Source organism: Anolis sagrei, chromosome 2 (genome assembly GCF_037176765.1).
Source record: "Anolis sagrei isolate rAnoSag1 chromosome 2, rAnoSag1.mat, whole genome shotgun sequence".
Lineage (NCBI taxonomy): Eukaryota > Metazoa > Chordata > Lepidosauria > Squamata > Dactyloidae > Anolis > Anolis sagrei.
The window spans coordinates 51,000,521-51,013,423 of record NC_090022.1 but is presented as its reverse complement, the minus strand read 5'-3'; the positions used below and the strand labels follow the sequence as shown (position 1 = coordinate 51,013,423).

Below are 12,903 nucleotides of genomic sequence, written 5' to 3'. Positions count from 1 at the left end.
TCTTTAATGCTTCAAGAAGTCTTTAAAGTGAACACTCTGGGCAAATTGGGAGTTCGATTGCTCAATGCTATACTTGTATACCCTTTTAAAAAGGCTCATTGGGTTCAGATAAATGAGGGGAGGAAATTAAAAGCATGAAAACAAATAAATTGCCTTGGGAATCCCCATGCCGCTTTATACTTCTTTGGAGAATTCTACTGAAATGGTTCAAACATTGGATGAGATGGATCATATGGAAGAAGCACTTGGCTACCAGCAAGCTTTGAAGTGGAAGTAGTAACATCTAAGACCAACTTGCTTTGTTTAGATGTGGCTCATTCTTTATGGACTTGAGAGCTATATTGGAAGATCTTTGATAGCAAGTTAACCTCCAAAGAAACTTCATCAATAGGTTATAAGAAACATAGTAAGCAGAGGCCCTGTGCATCTTTACTAACATTTAGTATAGTGATTTGATTCTGAGACCCATACAAAATTGTGGCCAGTGGAGTGAATGCACATGCTGGAAATCATGGATCTGAATCCCATGTATTCAGATCCATGATTTCACTGTATAAAGGAAACAAGAGATATCATGGATCATGAAATGATGTTGACAGTGGAGACTAATCACTTCAGCATCATTGTGGTAAGGAATCCTCTAAGGGCCTCCTGATGGCACAGTGGGTTAAACCGCTGAGCTGCTAACTGAAAGGTTAGTGGGTTGAATCCGGAGAGTAGGGTGAGCTCCTGCTGTTAGGTCCAGCTTCTGCCAACCTAGCAGTTTGAAAACATGCAAATATGAGTAGATCAATAGGTATCGCTTCTGTGGGAAGGTAACGGCAGTCCATGCAGTCATGTCAGCCACATGACCTTGGAGGCATCTATAGACAATGACGGCTCTTCTGCTTAGAAATGGAGATGAGCATCCCCACCCTCCCCAGAGTCAGACACGACTAGATTTAATGTCAAGGGAAACCTTTACCTTTAATTAATCCTCTCTGGGTTTTTGTTTGACCATTACAAAAGTGACACAAGGTAATGACTCTATTTTCAGGATTTTGGATAGTTTTTTAAACATTTGGACTAAAATCCAAGGTGGACTTGCTGTCAACCTTCACTGCATATGACAAAGGATTCCCCACTCTACAAACAGAAGCCATTGAGGCTCAGAAGAAAGAGATGAGCTTAATAACATCACATCAAACATGATACATTGGTTGTTGACAAGTATAAACCACTTACATCTAGGCAAATCAGGCAGCATTGAAGAAACATAGAAAGAGAATAGAAAATAACACATAAAAGATATATATATATATATATATATATATATATATAGCCCCTGCATTATCCAAAAGAGCACAGCGCATGGTTGGCTGAACATCTTGCTGAAATAAGTGCACCATCAACATATAGATGGTTAACAAAAATGTTAGAGTAGATCTAAAATCAAGGGAAATAATATTTCACATATTGGATATCACCATGTGAATGGTTTGCTCCAGATAATGATGGATGGAGCACAGATCAAGAATGTAGAACCATAGAACTGGAAGGGGCCTCATTCATAGGCTGTTGAGTCCAACCCCCTGTTCAGTGCAGGACTATCAGCTGAACATGTCCAGTAAGTGATAATAACGTATTGTCTCATTGACTGAATGATTCTGTAAGGGAGAAAGTGGTTCTTCAGGAGAGAGGTGGCTCTGGAAGATGCTGGCCTTTCATCACTTGCAAGCTGCCATGCTTCCCTCCTTTACCACACACAGAAAAAGAGTGGGATCTGAGGAAATCAGTGGCATTCTGAAATTATTTACTGTTTTATCTTGTGATGCTGTTGACGACAGCTCAGATGGTTTATAGCATCAACCAAACTCCTCTGGCAGGAATTATTTCCTTGTAAATCACCCCAGCCCATCAATTTTAACAACCTCAGTAACATATGGCAATCAGCATATGGTCCAGATTTATCTAAATTCTGAAAAATGTTAATATAGCTTATTTGCGAAGCCCTATTAAAGCGTGGTTTATTGGCTGGTTCAAATAGCCCGAGGAGCAGAAATTAACATTTGTAGACTTCATTCTAGTGGAGTACAACTGAAATGAGTTCAAATAAATGATGATAAAAAATTATCCTCCCCGGACCCTTTCTCTTACCTCTTTTTATTACCATAGATTCAGTATAGTCCATGGACCTCCAGGCCTTTGGTTTCAGTTCTACTGAGACCATTAAGAGAGAGTTGCAGAGAACAGCATTCATTTCACAGTCTTGTGAGGGCTGTGGGCAAAATATCCTCTTTCTTGCTACTGTCATGACTGCCCGTTCACAGGGTCCAGGCTGCAGAAGACCCAGATATAAGTCAGCTTGATTCACTTACTGTGTCCATGCCCTTCCTGGTCATGGAAACACAAGGGACCATAATGCATGAGCTTGCAAGAGCACATAAAGTGATCATAGAGCCCGAACTAGCCTGTTTGGCCTAGTATTGTCTACATTAGTTGGAAGAAGTCTTCCATGCCATATACCCACATGTCTTCCAGCCCCGCTAATTAGATTTGTTTAAGACTGAAGTTGTGTTTTTTTTATCACTTATACATTCACATTAATATGATGTTGGAGTTATGGAGGAGGTCATTCACTCTCTCTGTGGATGAAATTTAAAAGGAATACTAGTTTTACCCCCATGCTCTTTTGTGATTTCAAGTCGACCCCAACCCATGATGATCTTTTTCTAGCTTTTGTTAGCAAGACTAATTCAGAGAATGCCACTACTGTCCTTTGAGAGTGAGAGAGTGGGACTTGCCTAAGGCCAACCAGTGCATTTCTATGGCTAAATAAGAATATGAATCCCGGTCTCAATGAATCCTAGCTCAATGCTCAAACTATCATGCTGTCTCTCCAGGTTCGGCACACACAGGTAGGAGGATTACACTGGGTAATGCAAGTTAGTACCATTCAGATTGTCTAACCCAGTGGTTCTCAACTTGTAGGCCCCCAGGTGTTTTAGCCAACAACTCCCAGGAATCCCAGGCAGTTTACCGGCTGTTAGGATTTCTGGGAGTTGAAGGCCAAAACATCTGGGACACACAGCTGTTAGGATTTCTGGGTTACCAGCTGTTAGGGTTTCTGGGAGTTGTCGGCCAGACATCTGGGGACCCACAGGTTGAGAACCACTGGTCTAATGGTGATTCCTATCCAAAATATCTAGAGCAGTGGTTCTCAACCTGTGGGTCCCCAGATGTCTGGCCGACAACTCCCAGAAATCCTAACAGCTAGTAACCTAGCTGGGATTTCTGGGAGTTCTAGGCCAAAACACTTGGGGATCCACAGGCTGAGAACCACTGATCTAGAGAGTACCAGGGTTGGGTTGTTGTAGGTAATTTGGGCTGTATGGCCATGTTCTAGAACAGTGGTTCTCAACCTGGGGTCCCTAGATGTTTTTGGCCTACAACTCCCAGAAATCCTAACAGCTGGTAACCTAGCTGGGATTTCTGGGAGTTCTAGGCCAAAACACTCAGGGATCCACAGGCTGAGAACCACTGATCTAGAGAGTACCAGGGTTGGGTTGTTGTAGGTAATTTGGGCTGTATGGCCATGTTCTAGAACAGTGGTTCTCAACCTGGGGTCCCTAGATGTTTTTGGCCCTACAACTCCCAGAAATCCTAACAGCTGGTAAACTGGCTGGGATTTCTGGGAGTTGTAGGCCCAAAACATCTGGGGACCCCAGGTTGAGAACTACTGTTCTAGAAGCATTCTCTCCTGACGTTTTGCCTGCATCTATTGCAGGCATTCCCAGAGGTTGTGAGGCCCTCACAACCTCTGAGGATGCCTGCCATAGATGTGGGTGAAACGTCAGGAGAGAATGCTTCTAGAACATGGCCATACAGCCCAAAAAACCTACAACTCAGTGATTCTGGCTATGAAAGCCTTTGACAATACATAGTACCTGTCCATACATTAAAATTTATTTAATTTAAGTGACTGATGATATACCTAGCAAATTACTGTATTTATCTTTTATTCTAAAGAGTTTAACAATTAACCACAGAAGGGATTCATTTAGAAATGAACATTGTCAATTCTGAATTTCATTGTAGCTCTGAAGAAGTCAGCATGTGGTTTGAGATACTGTATGAAACCCATTGGGCGATCCTGTGCAAATTACATTCTCTTAGCCTTAGAGGAAGGCTAAGGCAAATGTCATCTAAAGTCATCTTGCCAAGAAACTCCTGTGCTAGGTTCACCTTAGGGTTGCCATAGGTTAGAAACAACTCGAAGTCAAACCACAACAATGCAATGTAATGTATGCCATCCTTTCTCTGCTTCATCTGTGTTTGTAAACTCGTTTGCAGCACATTGATAAAACACAGGGCCTTTTAGAACAGACACAATAGTAGAACAATATCAACACTCGTATACCCACCTGGCATTTATTACACGTTTCAGCTTTCTTTCCTATTTTGTTCCCTTAAAAATTGTTTGCCTCTCGCCTTAAAGCTCATTGCCTGAGAAATTCTTTCAGTCTTTGAAATTGCAACTGAATGGGTTTTCCGAAAAGGGATGTTGCCCTGCTGGAACAGAGTCTCACCCAAAGGGAACTGGACAAGCAGAGGAAGAGGCAGAGGCTGACAAGGAAACCTGGAACAATAAGGGGAGGAGAAACATATGGAGTTGTCTGATGGCAGTTTCCCTCAGGCACAGGGTGTCTTTCTCCAGGCTCCTCTCCCCCTGTGGTTTAGTGACAGAGGTCTTGAAGTCAACAAGATTGTTTACAGCTTGAGAGCCCTGAATACTTTTCATAGTGTGATGTTTCTTTTGCCTTTCACACAAATCCTGGGTCAAAAAGTCAGAGCTTGGAAGTTACTTGCAATTCATCCCTTTCCCTTATAAAAAGGTATAACTGAGTTACACTGTAATTGTAATGTAACAAGGAATAGCTTCATTCATTTTGTCGTATAATTAACTTTTGAATTGCTTAATGAGCTATGGCTACACTTAATTGTGGAAGAGGAAAAATGATTGTTCCATCATTCACACACATATATCAGCTTTTTTTCCATATCAGAAGCAACTTGAGAAACTGCAAGTCGCTTCTGGTGTGAGAGAATTGACCACCTGGATGTTTTACTATTCTGAGGAAGGCTTTTCTCATGTCCTCGCAAGAGAAGCTGGAGCTGACAGATGGGAGCTCACCCCATCTTACAAATCCAAACTGCCGACCTTTCGATCAGCAGTCCTGCTGGCACAAGGGTTTAACCCATTGTGCCACCGTGGCTCCATATATCAGCTATCTGAATGGGGAAAAATGTTTCTGAAATCATGGTCCACTGCAAGACATAGCAGCAAAACACCTCCCAAAAAGGTTCAGGTGATAAATGTAAAAATGTCATATAATGCCAGTAAGAAGCAGCATGAACTTGCCTATGTATGATTCCTCAGAAGTTTTCCAGTTTCATACCATCTTTCTGAAAATAGCTGAGAAAGTCCTTGTAGCTAGCAGTACATTTACTTCAGTGCACCTTAGAGACCTTAACCAACCCCCCTTTTATTGGTGACTTCCTTCTATCCTGTTTTATCAATGTCTGGTTTTTTTATGAATCACTTGGGTCTGGGCAGCAGTAGCTAAAGATGCTGTTTTTAAATCAAAGCCACATATGTCCACATTTGTGATGTTGTATATATTTATTCAGAGCACGGGGAGGTATGCTTTGTGCCTTCAAGTTATCTGTTGACTTATGCCAATCCCTTGAACTTTATAGGGTTTGCTTAGGAGACCATGGTTGTGCCAATTCCTTCTTCTGAGATACAGCCAGCAGCTCCCGGTATTCATTCGTAATCTCCCACCCAAGTGCTAACCAAGGCTGATCGTGCTTAACTTTCAAGATCAGATATGACCTGGTGCCTTTGGGATGTTTAGACATTTTAAAGCAAATAAGTAACCATTCTTAGGTAAAGGTAAAGGTTTTCCCCCGACTTTGGGGTGTGGTGCTCATCTCCATTTCTAAGCCGAAGAGCCGGCGTTGTCCATAGACACCTCCAAGGTCACGTGGCCAGCCTTACTGCATGGAGCGCCGTTACCTTCCCGCCCAAGCAGTACCTATTGATCTACTCACATTTGCATGTTTTTGAACTGCTAGGTTGGCAGAAGCTGGGGCTGACAGCGGAAGCTCATGCCGCTCCCTGGATTCGAACCTGCGACCTTTCGGTCAACAAGCTTAGCAGTTCAGTGTGGTGCTCATCTCCATTTCTAAGCCGGAGAGCCAGCATTGTCTGTAGACACCTCCAAGGTTACGTGGCCAGCATGACTGCATGGAGCGCCGTTACCTTCCCACCCAAGCAGTATCTATTGATCTACTCACATTTGCATGTTTTTGAACTGCTAGGTTGGCAGAAGCTGGGGCTGACAGCGGAAGCTCACGCCGCTCCCTGGATTCGAACCTGTGACCTTTCGGTCAACAAGATTAGCAGCTCAGTGGTTTAACCCACTGCGACCATTCCTAGCCCCCCCCCCCCCAAGAAGTGCCATTATAATTACATTTAAAAGTTGTTTTCATTTCCTAATTCAACCTGAGAAGTCAGCCATAGTAGAGCACCTGACACATCATATTATTTGCGAACACAGAAATGATAGACCACTCTTACAACCACGATGTCAGACTACACAGAGAAGTCATTGAAATCCACAAGCATGTGGACAATTTCAGCAGAAAGGATGAAACCATGAAAATGAACAAGATCTGGCTACTAGTATTTTGAAAACCCTCTAAAATCAGGACAATAAATAAAGAGCAACACTAAAAAAAACCCAAAAATGGAAATTCCAGACAAGAATCAATCAGGGCCAGCTAACACCTTCCAACAAAGGATTCCCCCAGGCAGGGGCGGCTCGTCCATTACGCGAAGTAAGCGGTAGCAGAACACTTTTTTTTGCCAGGGGCGCAGAGACGCCTCTGTAAATGCCCCTCGACTGCCACTTGAGGAGTGCCCCCTCAGCTCACAACAGCCCTAGCAGTCCGGGGAAAGCCTCGGCTTTCTTGCCTCGCTGCCGAGTGATCCTCTTCCCAAAGGGGCCGGGCCCTTGAGCCTCACCTAGCCCCTCTCGTTCCTGCTCCACGCGGCCACCGGGTGCGCGAGCAGAGCCGGTGCTCAATCGTTCTCCGCATTCGATCCCTTCCCCATGACCGGCTCCCTTTCCCAATTCCCCGGCACTCCACCCGCCTCCTCTCCTCTCCCCAATCCGCGGGTGGGCCAAGGGGCAGAGCCACTGTGCCTGGCCCGCTTCGGTTCCGGAGGCGTGTCTGAAGACCCCAGTGTGTGCACCAAAAGTCGCCTCTTCTCCTGACTTTCTCTTCAGCCATTGGGACCAAGAGAGAGAGAGAGCCCCTCCGGCTGGAGGTATCTCCCACCTCCGCTCCCTCCTTTGTTTTTGCGCCTACCTACAGGAAAGGTGGGCATCTCCACCTCTGTCTCTCTCTCTCTCTCTCTCTCGGTCCCAATGGCTGAGGAGAAATCAGGAGAAGAGGTGACTTTTGGTGCACACGCCGGGGTCTTCAGGCACGGCTCCGGACCCAAAGTGGGCCATGCAAGGGAGCAAATGTGGCAAGTGTAGTTACTGGGATGTATAGTTCACTTACAATCAAAGAGCATTTTGAACTCCACCAATGATGGAATTGAACCAAATATGGCACACAGAACTCCCACGACAAACAGAAAATATATATCAATGATTGGTTGGGGGGGGGGGCGCCAAAATACTGTTTGCTTACCTTTGAAAATAACCTAGGGCCGCCTCTGCCCCCAGGAAGCAACCAGCCAGGCTTTGAAGCTGCAAGGCCATGCAGTGCTAATCAAGGGGGCCACTTGTAACATTCCCACTTGCCTCAGAAAGACAAGAGTTGTTTCTCCCACCCTGGACATTCCACAGATATATAAACCTCACTTGCTTAGTTTCCAACAGACCTTGCAACCTCTTACGATGCCTGCCATAGATGTGGATGAAATATCAGGAGAGACTGCTTCTGGAACATGGCCATACAACCTGGAAAACTCACAGCAACCCATGTCCTTGTTGATCAAAAATAACCAAAAGTTACTTTAAAATAATCTGCATGTAATTAGTCTCTGTCTTGAGATGGAAAATAGTGTATATACCTTTCCATTCGTGACAGGCTAAGAGACATAGCAAACTGTACAATATTGTTTCTCTATTATTAAGGATGAGCCTCTAGAAATTAAAAAAATGTCTGGCCGATGGTGATGGAAACTGTTATTCAAAAACATATGAGAGGTCATGGGTCTTGCCTTCCCATTTAACTTAAAGAATTAAAAAAATGTAAAGATGTTATTATGAGTGTAATTGCATTGACTGTAACGTAATGTCTGACATTAAGTGATCTAATCCCATATCCTCAAAATAAATTGGGACTGGAAAATGCACACCATATTGTGATTTGAGATAAAACCTACCAGGATCAGAAATGGGGAAACTCCCCAATATATCTCATACTTGAAGAAAATAAAGTTGTTGTGATATCCCGAACTGGGGTGTGGTACAGAAAACTGTTTTTGCCCTCTTCTTCTGTAACTAAAACAGAGCCAATAGCTGTCAAGAGCATCAATCATAAATCTTTGGTGAGCTGAAGCAGTGACTTTCAAACAAAAGAAAGCTGCTTGCCAAGGAGACTTGCCCATTATAGCATTGCTCTTTGGAAAAAGCTAAACAACTGGAGGAATTATTTGGGAAGAATGAACTTGTGTTGACATCAACTGTAGCCCCTTTGCCTCTGACTTGAATACAATCCTGCTGCTTCATGGCCATTGAAAGGAGCATGATCCAATGAAGTCAAGCTATTTTAAGTCCCATTGGCTACAGTGGGAGAGCTCTTACTTAACTCCTCTTGTTATTTTTTATTTATTTATTGTATCAGGAGCAACCCAAGGGTACAGTTGTGATGTATTTGAGAAAACACAAAGTTTAAAAACTTGGCATTATATTAAATGTGCTTTGACCAGTAGCTGGCCACTTGGAGTGCCTCTGGTGTTGCCATAAGAAGGTCCTCCATTTTCATGTGGCAGGGCTCAGGCTGCATTGTATTAGATGGTCTGTGGTTTGTTCTTCTCCACACTCGCATGTCATGGACCCCACTTTGTAGCTCTAATTCTTAAGGCTGGCTCTGTATCTGTTCAGCACCTTCCAAGTCCCACAGCCTTTTGTGTGCCCAGGAGGGAGTCTCTCATTTGCTATCAGCCATGGATTGAGGTTCTGGGTTTTAGCCTGCCACTTTTGGACTCTCGCCTGCTGAGGTGTTCCTGTGAGTATCTTTGTAGATCTTCTGGTGTGAGACGAACTCCTCTTGTTGATATTTATCAAATGTCATTAGACTGGACTGAAACCAGATATAATTATTGACTGGATCACAGAATATCTTTGGATACATTTTCTCCAATAATTTGACAACTGTCTCCAAGCGGTTACATAGACGAGGTAGCAAACTAAGCTTTATACTTCCGAGAGCAAAACTCACATAGGTGAGAAAAATAATAGGGGGCAACATTTTGTTTAACCATTGAGCTGTTCCAAAGAAACAAGAGCTTTTGAAAAGATTTCCTCACTTATTGCCTATTAGGGCCTGTTTCAGTCTCCTCCAGATCCAATCACATGTTCTCCAGCCTTTTCTTTAGTCCTTGTACATGGCAATGAAGGGTAGGAAGAGGATAAAGGAAGCTATAAAACAGACATGGTTAAGCAAGCAGGATTCAGCTCTCATGGTGCTGTTGGCAACTTGGCCAGTCATCCTACAGATCTCTTTGGTGCCTTTCTTCACTCTTGAATCTGGTTTTTGAGCCCCAGTATAGGCATGCCTTCTTTATCAAAGAAATAGTACAATGGGGTCCCATTTCCCACATTTCCTCTACCTGCTTTTAACAAAATGCCCATATGTCCTCACTAGATATTTTCTAGGTTCTCCAGAAAATATCTTTTATTTTTTTAATTAAAACTTGTGCGCCAGCTGCGCCTGTATCTTGGGAAGTCTGACTTGGCCACAGTGGTTCACGCTCTGGTTACATCCCATATAGATTACTGCAACGCTCTCTACGTGGGGTTGCCTATGAAGACTGCTCGGAAGCTACAAATGGTCCAACGATCGGCAGCCAGGTTGTTAACAGGAGCGGTACTCAGGGAGCACACCACTCCTCTGTTGTGCCAGCTCCACTGGGCCAATCTGCTACCGGGCACAATTCAAAGTGCTGGCTTTAGCCTTTAAAGCCCTAAACGGTTCCGGCCCGACCTATCTGTCCGAACGTATCACCCCCTATGAACCAGTTAGGACATTAAGATCGTCCGGGGAGGCCCTGCTCTCGATCCCACCAGCCTCAGAGGCACGGCTGGCGGGGACGAGAGACAGGGCCTTCTCAGTGGTGGCCCCTCGGCTGTGGAACGCCTTTCCTGCAGACATTAGGTCGGCCCCCTCCCTGCTGATGTTCAGAAGAAGAGTGAAGACCTGGGTCTTTGAACAGGCATTTAATTAAGCAGTGCAATTAACTGATTGATCTTGGAACTTGGAATAATGGATGAGGAAATCGGATTATGACTTTACTGATGAGATGTGATGAGTTAGTTATATGGATGTATTGACATTATATTGATGTATTGATGTGCTGTTATATTGATGTAGTTGCCTTAGTTACTGTTTTTAAATGCTAGTGTTGTGCACTTTGTATATTGACCTGGTTGTAAACCGCACTGAGTCGCCTACGGGCTGAGAGAGTGCGGTATACAAATAAAGTAAATAAATAAATAAATAAATAATTTTATGATATGCTATACCAAAAGTTTATCACAGAGTCATGCTAAGGAACCTAATGATGCATAGAGAGGTGACCCCTTTATGCGTTTCATAGAATCATAGAGTTGGAAAAGACCTCATGAGCCATCCGGTCCAATCCCCTGCCAAGAAGCAGGAAAATTGCATTCAAAGCACCCCCGACAGATGGCCTTTTAGCCTCTGTTTAAAAGCCTTCATAGAAGGAGCCTCCACCACATGCCGGGGCAGAGAATTCCACTGCTGAACAGTTCTCCCAGTCAGGAAGTTCTTCCTAATGTTCAGATGGAATCTCCTTTCTTGTAGTTTGAAACTATTGTTCTGCGTCCTAGTCTCCAGGGCAGCAGAAAATAAATTCGCTCCCTCCTCTCTGTGACTTCCTCTCACATACTTATACATGGCTATAATGTCTCAGCCTTCTCTTCTTCTGGCTAAACACACCCAGCTCTTTAAGCCGCTCCTCATCAGGCTTGTACTCCAGACCCTTGATCATTTTAGTCGTAAGTCATCTGTCTCCATGAATATCCTAGATCCTTCAGTGTGGATCTATGATATGCTGCTACCAGAGGTTGTTAATTCAGTACAATTCACTATGACCCACAGTTTTGTTTGTCCTCCATGGATACAGGGGGTCATGCTGTATTCAAAAATCCTTACTGTACAACTGTAAGGGGCATCTGTTTCCCATCCCTATTTTCTAGACATTTAGAAGGAGGAATGGGCAAGAAACCTAGTATGAACTACAAGTATAGAACATACAGGCCCCATTTACACTGCCATATAAAATCCAGACTATCTGGTTTGAACTGAATTATATAGCAGTGTAGACTAATATAATCCAGTTCAAAACAGATAATATTGATTTTATATGGCAGTGTAGATGTGGCCTCAGTCTCTTTGGGATTTTGCTGCTGTTGTGACATATCCTGGCTCTTACATATATAAAAACACCTTTCTGGGTGGGAATATAATGTTGGTGCTGGAATATCACTGAATATTCAAGGGGGGGGGGGGATCATCTATTTTTCAAAAACCCAGAGAACTACAGTACCAAATATAAAGGCCAATACTTAGGTGAAATTTACTCCGCCTGGAAGAGCCAAAGGGAAGAAACTTGCTAAGAGTCAATGGCTGTTTAGTAATAGAGTGGATGGGGAGGTGGTAGGGTTTAGATGCCCCCTGTATTAGAATTCCTCTGCCTGCACAATACTTTGTTTTTGTTTCAAATCAGCTTTGTGGTGCAATCTTTCCTGGAGGGAGTGTGAAGAAACCTGCAAGCCACCTGTCTCCATGAGTCTATATAATCAAGTCTATGGGCCTGTTGGGGAGGCAGCGGAAGCAAGAAACACATTTAGCAAAAATACCTGTAAACAGCCGTCTGATGGAGATGTAGGACAAAATGGTGGGGGGCTGATGAAGCTCCTGGGGCTGAGGTCCTTCCTCCTCCTCCTCCTCCTCCTCTTTCTTCTCCTTTTCTCTTTGGCAGGAAAGACAGTTTAAAAAGAGAAAATCTAAAGCACCACCAAATTTAAAGCTCACTCCCTTTTTAAAGCCCCTTAAATGGGAAAAGTGTGTCTTTAAAAGTAAAGGTTTCCCCTTGACAGTAAGTTTAGGTGGTGCTCTTCTCCATTTCTAGGCTGAAGAGCTGGTGTTGTCTGTAGACACCTCCTAGGACATGTGGCCGGCATGACTACATGAGCGACATTAGCTTCTTGCCAAAGTGATACCTGTTGATCTACTCACATTTGCATGTTTTGGAACAGCATGTTGAACAGGTTGGCAGAAGCTGGGGCTAACAATGGGAGCTCACCCCATCTGCAGATTTGAATTACCAACCTTCTAGTCAGCAAATTCTACAGGTTTGTGGTTTAACCCGCTGTACCACTGTGGCCCATCTAAGTTTGCCTTAGATTCAATAAAATACAGAAATTGTTCCTTTCCATCTTTTTGTGATGTGCCTGTTTTGGGTTCAGTTGTAGTCATGTGACCTTACTATGTTGATGCGTTTTATATCACATTTGAGTGGCTTGTTGCTTTGTAGGATATTTTAAGCAATGAAGAAAAACCATTTAGTGACTTTCATATAATGAGAAAAGGAAT

The 12,903-nt window shown here is 43.6% G+C and overlaps 1 protein-coding gene across 5 annotated transcripts in view; it reads left to right on the top strand.

Moving 5' to 3' along the window:
• The window catches only part of FGD5 (FYVE, RhoGEF and PH domain containing 5), a 177,627-nt gene that overhangs the window by 7,998 nt on the left and 156,726 nt on the right, over nucleotides 1-12,903 (top strand). The gene's annotated exons all lie outside the window — the stretch shown is intronic.